Here is a 22,293-nt window from a genome sequence, read left to right on the forward strand (position 1 = left end):
CATAATCAGAACAGAGTTCACACATGAAATATACCCATTCCATGAGACAAGGCCTGAAGGCCTTTGAAACCCAGTCACAGCCATGCTTAAGACCACTCTCCTCACGCTCAGACAAGCCTCACACATGAAAAACTGGTATAGGAACCCAGGTGTGTGAGACCCGGGGCTGAGATCTCCAAGCCTGCTCAGATTGGGACTGGGCCTCCTCCACCCAGATCCCCCATCTTCCAGTAGCTAGACAGTTACACCCACCAACTGTCCCGATGGCCAAGACCCAGAGACTATAAATCAAGCTCCAGGAAGAACTCTTATTGTCTAGTTTTCACTCTCAGAGAACCCAGCAGGCCACTGAGAGTATCCTGCCTGCACGGCAGAGTCTGGCAAGTTCCCTGTGGTATATTCAATATGCCAAAACCCAGTAACAATGATAGGTCTCATTCCCCTGACCCTGACAGAGCCTTCAGTGTGGCACTTACTAAAATCTCAGGACTAGAATGAATGGAGACGGTACTGGTGCCTGCTCAAGAAAATCGATGAACAACGGGATGACAGTGATACAGTGATATCACTCTAAGAACTGCCTCCGGGCATCATTTAAACACATCAACAGCCATGATACAGAGACTCACAAATGAATCTTGGGAAGAGAGTAGCATGCCGCAGAGATATCTCTGGACCCCAACTATTTAAAATTTTTAGAATTCCAGGAGTATGGGGCAGCAAAAGTGGCTGCACATCATCTTGTACTATTCATAATAAGCAATAAAAATGAAATTATTTAGTATCTAGCTGTGGGACAGTATTGAGTGGTGGTGGGAAAATTTGAAATAATGGTGGTGGGAAGGTGTAATGGTGGTGGGATTGGTGTTGAAATATTGAATGTAATCAATTACTGTGAATGACTTTATGAAGATAAAATTTAAAAATTAAAAAATATATAGAGCATATTAGCTCATTATTCACTAATTATTTATTACTAGTCTGTGACAAGGTAAGAGCAGAAATAAAGAACAGAAACATTTTTTAAATTTCAATTTATTGTTATGGAATTTTCACAATAATTGATTACATTTAATATTCAAAAATCAATCCCACTACCAGTACACCTTCCCACTACCATAATTAGAACTGTCTGTATTTTTAAAAGAAGGAGAGTGAGGATTTGATAGGTTAAATTAAGAGTCTAAGTTTTGACCATTAGTTATTCAACCTGCAGTCCCTGAGTATTCTTTCTTCCCATTATTTTCTGTGATTCTGAAGATACAACAGTGAACAAGTCTGGAAATTTCTCATTTTAGTGAGAGGATACATGGGCAAACTGAAAAATATACAGGTACTGATTGATATCACAAGTGAAATTAGGCAGAGGAAGGAGAGAGAGAGATATGAAGTGGATTCAAATACTAATGGTGGCCTAATCAATATTCACTCCCTGTCTCTTATCTCAATTTATAGAAGTGAATTTTGATGAGGTCGTAAAATGATGCAGCGAAGGAGAATCTTCCATTTCCCAGAGAAAGCAAAATAATAAGTGTAGTATGAAGTTCTATTCACTTTACTGATTGTCTTAGGGATAGTTATAATTAATGGATAGGATATAATTAATGAGGTGTGAATTATAAATCCTGTCTGTTGGCTTCAAAAGAAGCTGTCTTTCTCATCCCCTTTATTAATCAAAGAAAAGGGTCTGAAGAGAAGTGTCTGTCTTGAATGACTCCTACAAAACTTGTTTAAGTTTTTTTTTTTCCCCTTTATTTTATTTTATTTTTTTTAAAGTTGTAGATTTACAATTTTTTGTGCTTTGGTTTCAATTATACAATGATCAGATACCCATCCCTCCACCAGTGCCCATTTTCCACCACCATGGATAATATCCCTCCCACCCCCATCCCCCCATCCCCCCGTCTCTGTGGCAGGGCAATCCCCTGTGTTCTCTCTCTCCTTTTGGGTGTTGTGGTCTGCAAAAGAGGCATTGAGTGGCAAACATGTTCAGTCCATAGTCTACTTTCGACATGCATCTCCCCTCCTGGGAGGATCCTCCAAACATCCTTTATTTGGTGCTCCCTTCTCTATCTGAATAGCCCTTTCCTCTAGGATACCCGGCTGGCCTCTAAGTTATGGAGTAATCCTCCTGGTGCTGATCTCAGCTATTCTTGGGTATTAATCTCATACTTTGTTACTTTATATCCCCCAGATGAATGCAATCTTTCTATGTCTATCCCTCTCTTTCTGACTCATTTCGCTTAGCATGATACTTTCCATATTGTACCACTTGTATGTAAATTTCATGACTTCATCTTTTCTAAGAGCTACATAGTACTCCATTGTGTAGATGTACCAAAGTTTCTTTAACCAGTCATCTGTTCTTGGGCATTCAGGTTTCTTCCAGTTTCTGGCTATTGTAAAGAGGGCTGCAATGAACAAACAAGTGCAGATGTCACTTCGACTATACATTTTTGCCTCTCTGGGATATATTCCCAGGAGTGGTATTGCTGGGTCAAATGGGAGCTCAATTTCTAATTTTTTGAGAATCGTCCATACTGTTTTCCAGAAGGGCTGAACCAGTGGACATTCCCACCAACAGTGAAGGAGTGTCCCTTTCTCGCCACATCCACGCCAGCATCGGTTGCTTTTGTTCTTTTGAATTTGGGCCAGTCTCTGAGGTGTGAGATGGTATCTCATTGTGGTTTTGATCTGCATCTCCCTGATAATTAATGATGTAGAGCATTTTCTCATGTGCTTTTTTGCCATTCGGATTTCTTCTTTGAGAAAGTTTCTGTTCATTTCATTGCCCCATTTTTGGATGGGGTTGGATGTTTTCTTCTTGTGGAACTTGTTTAAGTTTTTAATTTGACTACAAAAAGACATGATGCTGGTACTATGACAGCTTTCTTGTGATCATGGATAAGTAGGATAAAACATCGACTATTGGGATCAGAGAACAGAGAATAAACATCTGGTTCTTCAGGGCTTTGTTGCACTACCAAATTAGACTTGAAGCTATCAATTTCTGGTCTTCTTGTTAATTAAGTAATTAAATGCCTGTATTATTTAAGCTGCTGTTACTTGCTCACCAATATTTTAGGTAGGATATTTGAGAAGGGCATTCTGAGCAGGAGATATTTGAGTGATGTGAGCCATGTGAAAATGTGGGGGAAGAGCAAGAACAGAGTTGGTCTGTCAGGACTTCAACAGGAAAGAGAATGTAGTTGGAGCAGTCAGCTGTGTAAGACAGATGGTGAGCGAATGAGGAGAGAAGCAGGGCTAGAGTGGGAGTAACAATGGTCTTTGAGCAAAGTAGGAATTTGACTGTGATTCTAATTTTAATTGAGAGCCACTAGTGAATTTGAAGTACAGTGACAATATCTGACTTATAGTCTTAAAAAAACTAACTCTGGGACTGAAGAGATCGGATGGTGGGCAGGGTGTGTGTCTTGCACTTACTTGACCTGGATTCAATTCCCACCATCAAAGACGGTGCTCTGAGCCCTACAAAGTGATTCCTGAGCACAGAGATAGAAGTAATATCTGAATACCACCAGGTGTCGCTCAAAAATAAAAATAAAAAACAAAAAACTTTGTTGTTTATAAAGACTTACTGGGAGTGCAGGCCCTTGTGTGAGATAATGTTGATTCTAGCTGGTCAATCTTATATGCCAATACATGGAATTGCTGGGTCATATTGAAATTCAATTCCTAGGACATTGAGAAGTGTCCATATTGTATTCCAAAAAGGCTGAACCAGTCAATATTCCCAGCAGCAGTGAATGAGTATATAATTTCTTCCACATCCACACCAACACTGTTTTTTTCTGTTCTTTGTGACGTGTACTAGTCACATCGGTGTGAAGTGAGATATTGTTGTTTTGATATCCACTTCCCTGATAATAAATATACAGAGAATTTTATATACATTTGACCATCTGTATGTCTTATTTGAATATGTTTGTGTTCATCTCTCACCCCTATTTTGATGGGGGGCGGTTCTTTTATTTCTTGTAAAGTAATAAAATAGTACTTTATGTCTTAAATAAGGTAAAAAAGGTGAAGGCCCTCCCGTTGTTCATTGATTTGCTCGAGCGGGCCCAGTAACGTCTCCATTGGAGACTTTGTTGTTACTGTGTCTGGCATATCGAATACGTCACGGGGAGCTTGTCAGGCTCTGCCGTGAGGACGAGATACTCTCGGTAGCTTGCCGGGCTCTCTGAGAGGAGTGGAGGAATCGAACTCAGGTCGGCCATGTTGGCTGCGTGCAAGGCAAACACCCTACCGCTGTGCTATCGCTTCAGCCCTTAAATAGTCTTAAATAGTAACCCTTTATCCAATGAGTAGGGAGCAGATATCTTTTACTAGTCTTTAGGGTGTCTTTTTGTTTTGGTCATTGTTTGATGTAGCCCCATTTGTTTATGTTTGCTTCCACTTGCTTGACTAATAGCATTGAATCATTAAAGATGTCTCTAGATTTGGTAATATAAAGTGTTCTACCTATGTTTTATTCAGTATAATTTATGGATTCAGGTCTGATATACAGGTATTTAGTCCACTTTGATTTAACTCTTATACATGGAGTTTTCAGGGGGTCTGAATTCATTTCTTTGCATGTGAGCATCCAGTTTTCCTAGAACTGTTTATTGAAGAGAATTTCATTGCTCCACATCATAATTTCCCTTCTTTTGTTAAAGTCAAACTGGCCCATATACCTGAATATCTGTCTCTGGACTCTATTCTATTCCATTGGTTTGAGAATCTTTCCTTATTCTAGTACCACATATTTTTGATAAGTATTTTTTTACAATATAGTGTGAAATTGGGGAGAGAGAATCCTCCCATCTTCTTTTTCCATAGGATTGCTTTAGTTGTTCCGGGAGAGGGGTTACTATTCCTTATAATATCAATAATGTTTTGTCTATGTTTTTAAAACATGCCATGCTATAGGCGCTACATTGACTTTTTACATTGTTTAATGAAAGATTGCCATAATGGAAATAAGGGTCCTTTTAATTCATGAACAAGGGATGCATTACCATTCATTTTTGCCCTCTTTTTTCTATTTTGCTAGTGTTTTTTTACAGTTTTCTTTGTTTAAGTCTTTCACCTCTTTTGTTAAATTTACTCTCAGATGCTTGATTTTCTAAGCAACAATTGTGAATGGGAATGTTTATTAAAATTTTTTCTTTTCTTTTACTATATGCAGATAGAAAAGCATTAGATTTTTGTGCATTAATTTTGTAGCCTAGCACTTTATTGTACAAGTCTATTGTTTCTAGAAGGTTTTTTGTAGAATCTTTATGGTTTATGGTTTTCTAGGTATGTTATCTTGTCATCTGCTTGTTGAAGATGATTGTTTTATTTGCATAAACATCATCATTAAGAAACCTATGACTACTGACCCATTAACCTTGAGTGGGTTAGATTGGACCATGCAAGCAGTTTCATTCTATGTAGATATCAATCATACTGAGATGACATCTTGAAGAAAGAATAAAGAGAGTTACTCAAAAGAATAAGAGGGAAAAACTCAAGTTCCTCAAGCTTGCTGGCTTAGTTCATGGAGTAAACACCCACATCTGAATACAAGAAGATAAAGGAGGATAACAGAACAAATAACAGAATTGAAAAGGAACATGTCACTTGCAAATGAGATACATTATTGACAGAGGCCATATGACATTCTCTGGCATTAAAAGGAAGAACTAGATGTGATATTATTTTTTCCAAAGCTTTTTCTTTACCACCCCATATTTATACTTCTAAACTTCCTGTAAGTTTACCTTCTTAGAATATGGTGTTTATATTCATACCAATGTCTGAAAGAAAATGCCTGGGAGTCTTGATTCCACACTTCTTCTCAAATATATGTTCAATACGCCAACAAATCCAAGTGCTCCTAACATCAGAACAGAATCTGAGTCTGACCCCTTCCTATCACTTCCACAGCCACTTACTGGCTATAAGAAAAGATGAAATCCTGCAATTTGCAGCTACTTGGATAGATCTGGAGAGTATTATGCTGATAAAATTAGTCAGAAGGAGAGGGACACACCAAAAAGATCTTGTGTGGGATATAAGGAAATATGGTAGGTTTCCTACAGAATACCAGTTTTCATGTTCTTTGTTTCTATTGTCCTTGGGTATTTGTTATTCTCCATAATGTTTATATCCTTATATGAGATTGATCATTCTGTCAGTCTCTCTCCCTCTGACTAACTTAACTCAGTATGATACTCTTCAGTTTTTCTCCATATATCAGCAAATTTCATTTGAGTGTGCTGGGGGATAGGGCAGGGAGCTGGTAACATCTATGATGGAGGAAAGACTTCAACCTGGAGGAGGAGGTGGTACTGAAAGGTGGTAAAGTGTTATGTATGAAACCCTATCAGCAAAGTACTGTAAATCACATTGAAAAAGTATATTTTAAAAAAGTCTGTTGTAGAAGCAGACTGGTGGGTGGGGGAAATAGAGGTGTGGGGGAATTGGTGGAGGAAAGTGGAAACTCTGATGGTGGTGTAGTGCTAGAATTTTTATGTGTGAAACCATACCAATGAGAGGTTTTAAAATTACAATTTTTGCTTTTTTATAACTTTATTTATTGAATCACCATGAGAGAAGTTACAAAGCTTTTGGGTTTAAGTCTCAATCATACAATGAAACACCCATACCTTCACCAGTTCCCATTCTCCACCACCAAATACCCCAGTATACCCCCATCCCACACCCTCCAACAGCCTGTGGGGCAGCTGATTTCCTCATTACTCTCTCTCTCTCTACTTTGATTACATTCAATATTTTGACACCAGACCCACCATTATTATCTGGGATTTTACTCCAACACTCAGATCTGCTGAAAAGGCAACTGTAGACAATTTGTTTTCTACTGCTGGATATGAATAACATATGATGTTGCATGGCTGCAGTAGTGACCATGCAATTTTGAAATTTTGAAATTTTAACAATTAAATCTGGAGGGATTTCTGCCAAAACCTGCTGGGTTCCGAGATTTGTTCCAGAGTCTCTGGGATTATGGCCCTTAAGCAGCTTGATCAGGAGCCAGAGAGGCCATTCCTGAATGGCAACTTGGGGTCTCGTTGAGACGGGGAGGAAAGCGCTTGCTCCACCCCTATCCAATGAGGCCCCACGTGTCTTTTCACTGAGGGCCCAAACCTGACTGTCCAATGGACTCTGAAGGATGGCAGCCACCAAGCCGCCAAGGGTGAGTAAGTGGAGGGACAGCATCCTTTCCCCCCTGGGATGGCCCAGTGACAGTAACCTACTGTGGGGTCTGGATACATTTTTGCCAAAAGCTTCTGGGTCACTGGACCGCTGGGGGAACAGGTCAAGGCATGAAACCTATTCCCATCTGGGATGGCCCAGCACTGATAATCTACCGCAGAGACCATATGCATTTCTGCCAAAAGCCAATGGGTTTCGAGATTTGTTTCTGGGTCTCTGGGATCATGGCCGTTAAGCAGTTTGATAAGGAACCAGAGAGGCAACACCTCCGATTACATAGCTGAGTCCTAGGTGGTTTGTGGGTGTGTCTCCCACATACCTATCTCTTGGCCGCTTACTTTTTTGGTAAACTTTGCCCCAAATTTTTGGGGTCTGGCCAAAGGAACAGCAGCAATTTTGGGGTATCTGGAAGTCTGAAGGCGCCATCAGGCTGCTGATACACTCGTCTCACAGGTACAGATTTACCTGCTGGTGGCAACATACTCCAGAAAATTACATTTCTTAAAATTAAATGTAAAAAGCTTCTTGGCTTAATGTGGTCTTATTTGTTTATCTTTATTTCCAATTGCTTGGTCAGTGGTTTTTTGTCCTTAGAGATACTTTTAGCTTCAATGTTGTGGAAGGTTCTGCCTACATTTTCCTTCATTGTACCTTATGTATTCAAGTCTGATATTGAGATCTTTAGTCCATTTTGATTTGACTTTTGTGCCTGTCATTAGACAGAGTCTAGGTTCATTTTTTTTTTTGCATATAACAATCTAGTTTTCCTAGCACCACTTGTTGAAGAGACATTCCTTGCTCCACTTCACATTACTTGCTCCTTTGTCAAAGGTTATGCGACTATGCATTTGAGGGTCTGTGTCAGGGTATTCAACTCTATTCTATTATTCTGAGGAACTGTTTCTATTCCAATACCATGCTGTTTTAATTACTACTGCTTTGTAGCACAGTTTGAAGTTGGAAAGATGCCATCAATCTTTTTCCCAAGGAATGCTTTTGCAATTTGTGGGGGTTTGTTACTCCATATGAATTTCGAGAGTGTTTTGTCTATTTCTTTGAAAAAATGTCATGGGCATCCTTATAGGGACAGCATTGAATCTGTATAATGCTTTGGAGAGTATTATCATTTTTACAGACTGGTTAAAGAAATTTTGGTACATCTACTCAGTGGAATACTATGCAGCTGTTAGGATAAAGTCATGAAATTTGCTTACAAGTGGATGGACATGGAGAGTATCATGCTAAATGAGATGAGTCAGAAAGAGAGGGACAGGCATAGAATGACTGCACTCATTTGTGGAGTATAAAATAACATAATATGAGACTAATACCCAAGGATAGTAGAGACAAAGGCCAGGAAGATTGCTCTAAAGTTGGAAACCTTCCTCAAGTGCTGGGGGAGAAGGCAGTTGGGATAGAGAAGGGGTCACAAAGTCAATGATAGTTGGAAGGATCACTCAAGATGGGAGATGTGTGCTGAAAGTTGACAAAGGACCAAATATGATGGCCTCTCAGTATCTGTATTGCAAACCATAATTCCCAAATAGAGAGAGAGAGTATAAAGGACAGTGTCTGCCATAGAGGCAGGGGTGGGGCAGGATGGAGGTGGTGGGAGGGATACTGAGGATATTGAAGGGAAATGTACACTGGTGGAGGGATGGGTATTTGATCATTGTATGACTGAAACTCAATCATGATAGCTTTGTAACTATATCTCACGGTGATCAATAAAAATTAAATGTAAAAAGAAAGATGATTTTTATAAAGGGTTTAAGATACTACTTCTTCTGCAAAAGTCTTGCCTGAGTCACTATCAAGTTCTTCTGAGAATCTGTAGACTAATTTTTACCAAGAAGAAAACTCAGAACACACAAGGAATAAGTAAAAGAATGTGTTTTTCTAAAAAGAATTTACAAACCCCAATTTAGATTTTCAGACAAAAGAGAATTTTCTCATGATTGAAAATTCACCATGGCCACTAGCAATGTCCAAATAGATTCATAGTAGTCCAAGACTCAAATATTTCTATTTTTGTTTCTTTTCTCCTTCACTTCTATTATAATCTCTCAGTCCATTGAATCTAGTTAGTAAACTATGTATTTTTTAGGATTTTTGTTTGTTTTTAGGCCATGCCCAGTGGAACTCAGAACTTACTCCTGGCTCTGAATTTAGGGATCACTTTTGGTGAGGCTCAGGGGATGATATGGGGTATCAGAGATTGAATTTAGGTCGACCATGTGCAAGACACGTGATCTACCCATTGTACTATCACTCCAGCTTCTAAACTGTGTATCTTTTAAATCACTTATCTATAGCGAGCAGCATATTTTCTATGTTTGATAAATACCAGTACTGTTATTACTACGTATTTGTTACCTATGCATTCTGTTTCAGAACCTCTAACAAATATTTTCTAGAATTGTATCACCGACCTTTTTTTGGGTCAAAGTTCTACAAAGATGTTATAATTACCTTTAATATTATGGCTAAGGGAAATACAGCAGAGGTAACTCCCAAGTTACCTCTTGAGAGTTGAAGAGGTAGAATTTGAAACTAAGTGGATGATTATTTAATCACTATTTTTCTTACCCATTAAATAAATTGTATCCTTTTTGTGTGATTCTATTGCATCCTGTTGTGTATGTACCATGATTCATTTACTTGAATTTATAATGTTTAGATTTTACTTATTTACACATTTACAAGTCCACTTTTCCTATGCATGTATTTTTGATATAAATACATAATAATAAATTACAGAAAAGTATCACATACCTATAGTACTTTTTTTAAGTTTCCTTTGCCTTGCACCCTTAATGTGGGGTCTTAACCATTTTCAAGTCATCGTTGATATAAGAAAACAAAGTCGTGACTTACAACATTTCACTGCACATTTGCTGTTCTCCAGATATATTTCCTGCTAGCATGTTTTCCCTCTGAGATTTTAGTTTCAGACCCTTGGCTTGCTGTGTTCATTTATTTTCCCCGATTTCTTCTTCTCTTTGGAGAGGATTATCAGTGAGTACAAGAGGCCTCTGAAGACTTGTGTTTTCAGGGAACAGGGCAGTTGGATTATGGGATGGAAAGAGATACTGGATAGAGAAAAGAATAGCTGTTTTTAGGAGGGAAAAAGAATTCACAGGTAGACGGAAAGTCCTTAGAATCTCCTAAGATGAGTAAATCCACAGTGGGGTGAGTAGTATACTAGTCTCCTGGGGACATGGGAGCTATGGCAAAAAAAACTTGGGTGGGATGAGAACAGAGGGACTAAGACTGGCCTTAGCAGGGCCAAACTAGTCCAATAAGCAACTCTACAAAGTATCTGACAGGTAATGAGTATATTATTCTCTTCTAACAACATTTCCTGTAACTGTTTTTGAAACTCCAGCAAGATTCAACTTTCCAGCGTCCAGAGAAATATGATAAGCAATGAGCATGACTGTTCTCTCATCTCCTAAACTGGGACAATTTGATAAGCAAGTCTGCAATCCCAAACAGGGTTGTCATGTATACTTCCAGTGTACCTGCATTTAATCCCTTATGAAAATTCACAGCTACTGTTTCAAGACAGCAGCATTTCTACACAGCATAAGCAATCCCTGCCTACGAGTTTCTTCCTTCTCCTCCTCCTCCTCTTCCTTTAGTTCTTCTATTTTTTTTAATTTTGGGGCCACCCACACCTGACAACAATCAGGGTTTACTCCTGGCTTTGCCCTCAGAGTTCACTCCTACTGGTGCTTGGGGCAACTGTGGATCATATTGGGGATTAAAACTGGGTTGGCTTCCAAAGAGGAGAAGAACCTATACAAGGAAAATCACAAAACACTACTACTTCAAGAAATCAAAGAGAACACTAGGAAATGGAGACATATCCCCTGCCCATGGATAGAGAGGATTAAAACTATCAAAATGGCAATATTGCCCAGAGCAGTATGCAAATTCAATGCCATCCCTATAAGGATACCCATGACATTTTTCAAAGAAATAGACAAAACACGTCTGAAATTCATATGGAACAATAAACGCCCACGAACAACTAAAACAGTCCTTGGAAAAAAGAAGATGGGTGGCATCACCCTCCCCAACTTCAAACTGTACTACAAAGCAGTAGTAATTAAGACAGCATGGTACTGGGCTAGAAACAGACCTACAGACCAATGAAACAGAGTCTAATATTCTGACATAGACCCCCAAATATTTGACCACTTAATCTTTGACAAAGGAGCAAGAAATGTGAAGTGGAAAAAGGAAAGCCTCTTTAACAAGAGGTGCTGGGAAAACTGAATAGCTACCTGCAAAAAAATGAACTCTGTGAACTCTGATGTCTATCTAATGCCCCGCACAAAAGTCAGATCAAAGTGGGTTAAAGACCTCAAAAACAGACACGAATCCATAAGATACATAGAGAAAAGTGTAGGCAGAACTCTCCACGACACTGAAGCTAAAAACATCTTTAAGGATGAAACAGCACTGACCATGCAAGTGGAAGCAAAATAAGCAAATGGGACTACATCAAACTAAGAAGCTTCTGCACTTCAAAAGAAATAGTGACCAAAATACAGATAGAGCCAAAATACAGAATGGGAAAGAATATTTACCCAATACCCATCTCATAAGGGATTAATATCCAAGATATACAAGACACTAGTAGAATCGTACAAGAAAAAAAATAACCTCCAACCCCATCAAAAATGGGGAGAAGAAATGAAAAGAAGCTTCCTCAAAAAAGAAATACAAATGGCCAAAATGTACATGAAAAAATGCTCCACGTCGCTAATCATCAGGGAGATTCAAATCAAAACAACAATGAGATATTATCTCACACCACAGAGACTGGCACACATTCAAAAGAACAAAAGCAACCAGTGCTGGTGTGAATGTGGGGGAAAAGGGACACTCTTTCACTGTTGGTGGGAATGCCCACTAGTCCAGCCTTTCTGGAAAATGATATGGACAGTTCTTCAAAAACTAGAAATTGAGCTTTCATATGACCGCCCCACCACCACCACTTCTGGGAATATATCCCGAGGATGCAAAAAAGCACAGTAGAAATGACACCTGTACCTCTATGTTCACCTGTATTGCTCACAATAGCCCCAATCTGGAAACAACCCAAGTGCCCTAGAACAGATGACTGGTTAAAGAAACTTTGGTACATATATACAATGGAATACTATGCAGCTGTCAGGAGAGATGAAGTCGTGAACTTTGCTTATAAATGGAGATGGAGATATCATGCAAAGTGAAATGAGTCAGAAAGAGAGGGACAGACAAAGAAGGACTGCACTCATTTGTGGAGTACAAAACAACATAACATAAAGCTGACACCTAAGGATAGTAGATACATGGGACAGGAAGATTGCTCCATAGCTGGAAGACTGCCTCATGAGCAAAGGGGAAAAGGCAGCTGGAATAGAGAAGGGATTGCTAAGAAAAAGATGACTGGAGGAATCAGTCGGGCTGGGAGATTTGTGCAGAAAGTGTATAAAGGATCAAACATGGTAACCTCTCAGGGTCTGTACTGCAAACCATAATGCCCAAAAGTAGAGAGAGATTATGGGGAATCATGTCTGCCATGGAGGCAGAGAGAGGGCGTCAAAGGGGGGGTTATACTGGGGATATTGGTGGTAGGGAATGTGCACTGGTGGAGGGATGGGTGTTTGATTGTTGTGTGATTGTAACCCAAACATGAAAGAAAAAAAAACTGAATTGGCTTCAAGCAACATGTGCACCTTACCTCTATACTACTACTGTGGCTTATGTGAAATACTTTTCCCATTTAGTTGGGTTCTTTACATTTTAGTTTGCATTTATTTGCTATACCCCGAAACTCTGAAATTTGATGTAGTACCATGTGCTTATTTTTACTTATGTTGTCTTTGCTGGGCTGGAGCGATAGCACAGCAGGAAGGGCATTTTCCTTGCACGCGGTCAACCCGGGTTTGATTCCTCCATCCCTCTCGGAGAGCTGGGCAAGCTACCGAGAGTATTCTGCCTGCACGGTAGAGACTGGCAATCTCCCCGTGGCACATTAGATATGCCAAAAAGAGTAACAACAAGTCTCACAATGGATACGTTACTGGTGCCTGCTCGAGCAAATCAATGAAAAATGGGAGGACAGTGCAGTGATATATACAGTTGTCTTTGCTAATAATTTTATTTCAAATTATTGAAGACAACTTTGAGGTCCAAATTTTGGAGTGTTCTGTCTATATTTTCTTCACTATACTTTACGAATACTAGTACAATTTTGAAGTATTTGATCTATAATAAAATTAGTTTTGTGTAGAGTGTGAGATAGAAATCCATCTTAACTCTTTTTTTTTTTTTTTGCATGTGACTATCCAGTCTTCCCACCACTATTTGCTGCAAAGGCCACCCTTACTCCATTTGTGTTCTTGGCATCTTTGTTGTAAATTAACTGTTCATTAGGTTGGAGGTTTATCTTTGAATTCTCAATTCTGATACATTCATCTTCTCACTCCACATACCAGAGTAGAAGTATTCCCAGAGGGAAACCATAACCTTCTGATTTTTTAAAATTTCTCTTTCTTTTTAAAGTGAATAACCATGAGGTATACAGTTATAAATTTGTTCACTAAGAAGCTTCTCAAAAGTTGTTTTCAAGGAAAATACTTGGTCTTGGCTTGCTTGGGTCCTGCTCTTCTCTGTCCCTTGATGAATTTCTGTTTGTCATAGCTGACAGTACCTATCCTTACAACCTTCTTGACAGATTTATTTACTCTACGCTTGAGTCCATCACACTAGAAATGGTTATTCATGCAGACCCATAGATGCAGGCAATTGAGGCATGGCACCACGGACCTTCAGGCATCCCTCCTCCTAAGACTCCTTGACTGCAAGGGGCCCCTATGTGAGTGATGCCCTAAAGTCAGCACAAAGAAGCCAGATAGACTTGACACCCCATTTCCTGACTGCAGTCAGGGTTTCATCTCTGAGAGGTGGAATTTAAGAGGAAGTCACAGTTTCCCCTTGCCAGCAAGAGGGGAGCCCACAGTTTCCCCTCAACAGCAGTCCCATTTCTCCCTCATCAACCTACCACACCTCATGCGCAGGACCCTATTCTTAATATTCCTGGAGTTCCCCAGGACCACATTATTCTGTTCCAGAACTAGGAGTCACAAGACTAAGGTAATGAACAATACTCAAGGAAGGTGACCAGAAAGACAAACTAGCCAGACCATCCTGTAGATCCCCCACATTCGCAGTGATACTTTTTGGTTGATGCAAAGGGCCTTTAAAAATGCCTGCACAAAACTCTTACTTTTAACTTAATCCTATACTAAGTTCCTCCCCACTTGGGGAGCTCGTTTTCTTTTCTCTTCTACTTTCCAATAAACTTTTCTACTTTCTTTTTTTTAAGTTTTAAATTTTAATTTAAAATTTTAATTTAATTTTATTTATTTTTATTTTATTTTTTTATTAGTGAGACATATGAGGTACAGTTATAGACTTATAAATTTTTGTGCTTGGGTTTCAATTATACAATGATCAAATGCCCATCCCTTCACCAGTGCCCATTTCCCACCACCACGGATCCCAGTATTCCTCCCACCCCACCCCCCATCCTCCCCATCCCACCCTGCCTCTGTGGCAGGGCATTCCCTTTTGTTCTCTCTTATTGGGTGTTGTGGTTTGCAAAAGAGGCAATGGGTGACAATCGTGTTTGGTCTATGGTCTACTTTTAGCATGCTTCTCCCATCCTGGGAGGATCCTCCCAACACCTTTATTTGGTATTCCCTTCTCTATCTGAACTCCCTTTTCCCCTAACATGTGTGGTTGGCCTCCAAGCCATGGAGTAAAATTCCTGGCACTAATCTCGGCCATTCTTGGGTGTTAGTCTCCTATTTTGTTACTTTATGTTCCCCAGATGAATGCAATCTTTCTATGTCTATCCCTTTCTTTCTGAGTCATTTCGCTTAACATGATACTTTCCATGTAGTACCACTTGTATGTAAATTACATGATTTCGTCTTTTCTAACAGCTACATAGTGCTCCATTGTGTAGATGTACCAAAGTTTTTTTAACCAGTCGTCTGTTCTCGGGACCTCAGGTTTTTTCCAGATTCTGGCTATTGTAAAGAGTGCTGCAATGAACATACAAGTTTAAAAAAATTAAAAAAAAATTTCATAAGATTGTCCATAGGAATGGATTGCATTCAATATTTTGACACCAGTCCCACCACCATCACACCTTCCCACCACCATTATTTTGAATTTACCACCACCACTCAAACCTGCTGAGCAGTCGAATGCTAGATAATTTATTTGTATTGCCCTCTATGAATAGCACAGGATATTGTGTGGCTCTGAGAGTGGCTGGATGCATCTAGAAATCTAAAATTTTACATAATTACGTCCTGGAGAAATCTCTGCAGTTAACTGCTCAGTTCCGAGAATCTTTTGTGTGTTCAAACTTTTCTACTTTCAAAAAAAAAGTTGGGGCTGGAGAGATAGCACAGCGGGTAGGATGCTTGCCTTGCATGTGGCTGACCCGGGTTCTATTCCCAGCATCCAATACAGTCCCCTGAGCACCGCCAGGAGTAATTCCTGAGTGCAGAGCCAGGAGTAATCCCTGTGCCAGTTGTGACCCAAAAAGCAAAAAAAAAGTTGTTCATGATTGAGTTCAGTCATACAATGTTTCAACATCCATATTTTCACCATTTCTCTCTGCAGATGTCCCCAGTTTCCAGTTTCCCTCCCCATAGCTGATACTTCTGTCTCTGTCTCTGTCTCTTCCTTTTAAGCACTGTGGCTTGCAGTAATGTTACTGAAAGGGTATCATTTGTGATGTTCTTTAGCTTTGCCGATTCTGATTCAGGTGAACGGATGTCTATGACTTGTCACATGTTTTAAAGAGAATCTCTGCCCCATTGGTTCCCTGTTTTTTCTGATGCTTCCTATTTTTCCTGAAACATTAGCTTTGGGTTTTTTCCCTAGTTCTCTCACTTGATAGACTTTTCCATTAAAAATCTGCCAAAACTTAGATACAAACTCTCTTCATCAGACATGTTCAGTGTAGTTGTACATTTGACAAAAAATCATTCGCATGAAAATTTTTCTTGAAGTAAAACTAGTAGTAGCAAATGTTTAAACATTCTGTATTATTATTATTATTATTACTATTATTGTTATTGTTACTCCAAGTCCTGGTAGTATCCAGAACTATGTAATGCAGAGACAAACCCAGAGCTGAAGAATTAAGATAACAACTAGAGAGTCTTCCAGTATTGAATGTGTGCAATTCTTAAACAAAAGTAAGATGATTAGAGTTGTGGTTATATAATTATGTGTTTGTCAAAATTCATACAACTGTATACTAAGAAATTCAATTTTACCATATTAAATTAGAAAAAATGAAAAGTAAAAGCAAAAGTATTCGTACCAATAACTCAAAAGGAGAAAAAGAATGTTCAGAGTTGTCTGGGTATTGTCAGATTATAAAATAATATCAAAATTCTCTTTAGTAGTTAAAAATGACTGTGCAAATTATTTTAATATCCTGTGAGATTCTGGATACAAATGAGATTCTGGATACAAATGAAGCTCACTGAACACAGTTAATTTAATAACTCTGCTCCAGAAAAAAGTCAAGGAAAAATAGAATTGGAATTTGATTGGTAACTTCATGGAGCTGTTTAGAATTTAAGTGTGAAGAGTTATATCAAACCATCTCAGAAAATTATCTTCAAACCACTAAGTAAATAACGTTTACTATTGAGCAACATGCCTCTGAGACGTCAGAAACTCCCTGGAGAAAAGATGCATTTATTTGTGACATTTTTTTGCTCTTTTTTTGGGTCACATACGGCAATGCTCAGGGGTTACTCCTGGCTCTGCACTCAGGAATCACACCTGGTGGTGCTTGAGGGACCATATGGAATGCTGGGAACCGTACCCAGGTCAGCTGCATGCAAGCAATGCCCTACCTGCTGTACTATCGCTCCAGCCCCTATTTGTGACTTTGAGGGCACAGTCCATTGATATAAACTTTGTAAATGATATTCCTATAAACAGGCCAGTAGGACTGGTCAATGCTTGGTCAATGGAGTGGGAAATGGAGTGTAGTTAAGATAGAGGAGGGCCCATTGTGACAATACTAGCTGGAAATGATCACTCTGGACAAGAACTGAGTGTTGAAAGCAGGTAAAGAGATATACACGACAACCTTTTAGCATCTGTATCACAAGCCATAATGCCTAAAATGAGAGAGAGAGAGAGAGAGAGAGAGAGAGAGAGAGAGAGAGAAGAGAGGTGTCTGCCATAGAGGCAGGCTGTGGTGTTGGGGGAGTTGTTTGAAGGGGAGGAAGGGAAACTGGGGACACTGGTGCTAGGAAATTACACTGGTGGAGGAATGGGTATTGGAACTGTGTGACAGAAATGCAATCATGAACAATTTTGTAATGCTCTATCTCCAGTGATTCAATTAAAAAAATGATATTCCTGAGTGACCCTCATAGGATTGGGCAGTGCAGACTGTTCAAACCTCTTGCTGGCAGCACCAGCTTTACTTTCCTCTTTGAGTACAAACATAAATAGAAGTATAAAGAGCATTTCCAATAATAAACTGACACATTTGCATAAAAATGTGATGATAGGCAAGTAAATTCTGATCTTACATCTTTTCTTTTGTGATGGGGTGCACACCCAGCTGTGGTCAGGGATTGCTCCTGCTTCTGTTCTCCTGGAAGGCTCAGGAAACCATATGTAGTGCTGGGGGTCAAACTCAGGTCACCACATGCAAGGCTGATTAGACTTTCTCTCCAGCCCCAAATTCTAATCTCAATATTTAGAAAACAGTTGCAAAATTTCCACAAAATGAAATTGAATTTTAATGTTCTACTATGAATAGCATTATTTTTTCCACCTTTCCCCCTATTTTTTAATAAATATTTTTAAATTTGAAAAGTTGAGCAAGGGCCAGAGAAAGAGTACAGGGAGATAATGTGCCCACCTAGAATGCAGCTGACCACAGTTTTATCCTAGGAACTGCATATTGCCTTCTGAATACTACAAGAAGTCACTTCTGAGAACAGAGCCAGGAATAGTCTCTGAGTACTACAGGGTATGGTCAATATGTCTTGAAGTCCCCTGCTTCCAACAATAAGAAAAGTTGAATGAATTTTTAGGCAGTGACTGTTCTTTGTTTTTAATTTTTACTAGTGAAACACCATGAGGTACAGTTGTAGACTTGCAAATTTTTGTGCTTGGGTTTCAGTTATACAATGATCGAGTACCCATCCCTCCACCAGTGCCCATTCTCCACCACCAATTATCCCAGTAACCCTTCCACCCCACATCCCCCCCCATCCCAACCTGCCTCTGTAGCAGGGCATTCCCTTTTTTTCTCTCTCTCTCTCTCTCTCCTTTTGGGGGCTGTGGTTTGCAAAAAAGGCATTGAGTGGCAATCATGTTCAGTCTATAGTCTACATTCAGCATGCATCTCCCATCCTGGAAGGATCCTCCCAACACCCTTTATTTGGTGCTCCCTTCTCTATCTGAGCTGCCTTTTCCCCTATCATGTGCGGCTGGCCTCCAAGCCATTGAGTAAACCTCCTGATATTTGTTTCGGCTATTATTGGGGAGCGATAGCACAACGGGTAGGGCGTTCACCTTACACGCAGCCAACATGGCCGACCCGAGTTCGATTCCTCCGCCCCTCTCGGAGAGCCCGGCAAGCTACCGAGAGTATTCGATATGCCAGACACAGTAACAACAAAGTCTCCAATGGAGACGTTACAGTGACTGCTTTTATATCTAGAGCTATACTCTACAATTAACCTTTTTTTTTCCTATTTTTGTATTATTAAATTAACTCATCTCTTTGTTCTATACAGACATAAATCATTTTTAAAACTTTTTTACTGATTCCAGGTTGTAGACACCGGCTTATGTTCCTCTAAACTTTCAGCGTGTATATAGTTAATTAGAGCTCAATATTTATTTATGGGTTTTTTTTTTTGCTTTTTGGGTCACACTTGGCGATGCACAGGGGTCACTCCTGGCTCTGACCGCAGGAATTATCTCTGATCAGTGGTGCTCAGAGGACCATACGGGATGCTGGGAATTGAATCCGGGTCAGCCGCATGCAAGGCAAATGCCCTACCCGCTGTGCTACTGTTCCAGCCCCATATGGTTCTTTTCTTAAGGACATTTTACATAAGTTAAATGAACAAATGTAAAGTGAATCATTCAAGAAATTTTAATAAATGCATATGTAATATAAGCCCCTATAATGTATTCACATGATACTCATTTACATTATACATTTATATTCATGTGTAATATATACCCCTATCAAGGTAATATTATATTAACTTACAAAGTTCTCTCAGGGATTTTTTTGGTTAACTTCCTTCTGATTTTTTCTCATGTATTAGTTTTCTGACATTTTTATTGACTACATAATACTCCATTGCACGACTTTTCCACAGTTTGAGCAAATTCTTATAGTTAAATACTGAACTGTTGCTATTATTTGACTACTTCATATCATCCTGTATGATTATTCTTGTAGTTAGCATTGAGGTCACCTACATTTATTTCAAAGGAGGGAATAAAATCATTGTAAGAGAATTTCCTAGGGGCTGGAGATATAGTACAGTGAATAGGCTACTTGCCTTGCATGCAACCAACCTGAGTTTTATCCCGCATGTGTGAGAGAAGAAAAATTTATGGTAAAAGAGAATGCTCAGTTGTAAAGATTCAAAGGCTGTCTCACTAATCTACTTCTCATCAGTAATGTGGAGCACACTCTCACTAATCACAACCAGCTCTTTACCTTGGATTCATTTCAGTTATGTAGCAAGTTCTTCCACTAAATTATTTTGCAAAGCCTTGAAAGTTTGGGTGTGTGGGCACTCTGTAACCAGAGAGTGAAAAGGTTTACAAGATGAACCACAGAGCAGGGAAGAGAAGTTATATATTATACTACTAGAACAAGCTTAGAACAGTGTATCCTGGACAATAAGAGTAATATAGTTTCTACATGTTTATTGGAAAGAGAAAGGGAACAAAACATTTACTGAGAATAAAATAATACTGAATTCTTAATAGCTTTATCTTTAAATTTTATTTATTTATTTTGGTTTGGTTTGGGCTACATCCAGAGATGCCCAGATGTTACTCCTGGCTCTTTACTCAGGAATTACTTATGGCATAGCTTGGGGTACTCTCTACTTGCTTTGCATCCGGTCCCTCTTAAGGGATTTAATTCAGCAAAATAAAATTGGTAAATTCATATCATCACCATGAAAAAGCCCCTCTATTTCACTAGATTTAAAAACACTTTACTTTTCTGTTTCAAGAATTCCAGTTTCATCTTTAAAATCTATATGTCCTGTCAATAGCATAGATCTATGATAAAGATTAAAAACCCCATGGGGAGCTAGAGTGATATCACAGTGAGTAAGGCATTTGCTTTACATACTACTGACCTGGAGTTGATCCCCAGAACCTTATATGATCTCCCAAGCCCTGTCAGGAGTGATCTTTGAGTTCAGAGTCAGGATGTAAGCCCTGCGCACCATTGAATGTGGCCCTCAAAAAAACCACTCCTCCCCAAGAAAACCCAAACACCACAGGCACCTGTAACGGTTTCACTGACAGCACCTCTGTATCCACAATAACTGCATCATTCCTGTTTTGAAGATGAGGATGGATGCTGGTTGTTAATGATTTTCTGGGGACAACTGGGACTGAGTGACAGCAGTCAGATTGGTGTCCTACAAACCTCCCCCAGATACCTCCCTCTCACAGAACATGTGGATTAGAATAAAATGAGCTTGACATAGGTTTTTCCTGGTTCCTGCCCATTGCTTGTCCTTGTAGTGCTGCTCTTAAAGAGGGTCACCTCTGCCAAAAGAATCATCAGGAGTGTCCGAGGAATCACTTCAAGCTTTCACATCAAGGTGAAGACATTTTTGCTTTATAATGATTTCTGCTTACAATCCAACTCCTGGTAAGTAGCCCAATAACTTACTGCACAATTGAAAACCCTCATACATGCTACAGGTGAGCCAAAAGGGAGATTGAAAGTCATTGTTGTAATATGTAGGTACTGGGAACTGGGATCTGCAGACTTGAGTATCAGGCTTCTTTCCTTTTCTTGAAAGATGTGTGTGTGTGTGTGTGTGTGTGTGTGTGTGTGTGTGTGTGTGTGTGTAGCTTTTGTGAAGTCCCCAGATAGAACCGCACTCTAAAGTCTGGAGTTGAGGAGTTTCCCCAGATGTGGATGTCTAGGATGAATCCCAGGAAACAGACGCATTTGCTCTCCAATGACTTATCCCATTTCCTTTTTCTTTGCTCTTGCATGTACTGTCTCTTTCAGGCACATTTAAAGCTATTTGTGTTGGTTATGCCAGCTTGGCCTGTGATATTGTGAATACCCAGCCTCTCCACAGTTCTTTACTTCCCCAGGCAGTGACAGCCTCTTGGCCTGATCTGCTGGCAACTGCTGCTTTGGGGTTCCATTGATTAATCATGTTGTGAATGCGCAGTTGCTGCAGGCAGTGCGATCTCTTGGCTCTCCTAGAGGCTGCCACATTTGGAAGTGATTTGAGACTCAGAAAGGCTGCAGATAGAGGAAAATTTGCAGTGCTGTTCTCTTCTTTTTCTGGCCACCCACTTTCTGAGCTGAGAAAGTAGGTCTGTTTAAGTGAAGGCAAAGTGAAACTGTCTGGAGTCAAGAAAGATGGTAGCCAGCATGATCAGGGTGGATGGGTGAGAAATCTCTTTATCCTACTCAGCTTAGTTGGCTGTCATCTTGGAATCCTGGGTGGGGCCACAACAGCTCTTCCTGCCATCCTGTCTGTCTGGCCTGGCACCCATTTCCCCCTTTTATGATTGTTCATCCTGAGGTCTTCAAATGCTTAACACATCTGCTTCCACACACATCACCAATTTCTCAAGCTAGACATTGGTTTGATTTCCTCTTGGCCTCAAGATTATATCATGCCTCCCTTCTCTTCTCATAAGCTCAAGTATACCTTTGCAGAATGTAGAACTTCTCTGCACAATTGCGGTCCTTTGCAATTCTCCTCC

Source organism: Sorex fumeus, unplaced genomic scaffold, assembly GCF_029834395.1.
Source record: "Sorex fumeus unplaced genomic scaffold, SorFum_2.1 ptg000044l, whole genome shotgun sequence".
Lineage (NCBI taxonomy): Eukaryota > Metazoa > Chordata > Mammalia > Eulipotyphla > Soricidae > Sorex > Sorex fumeus.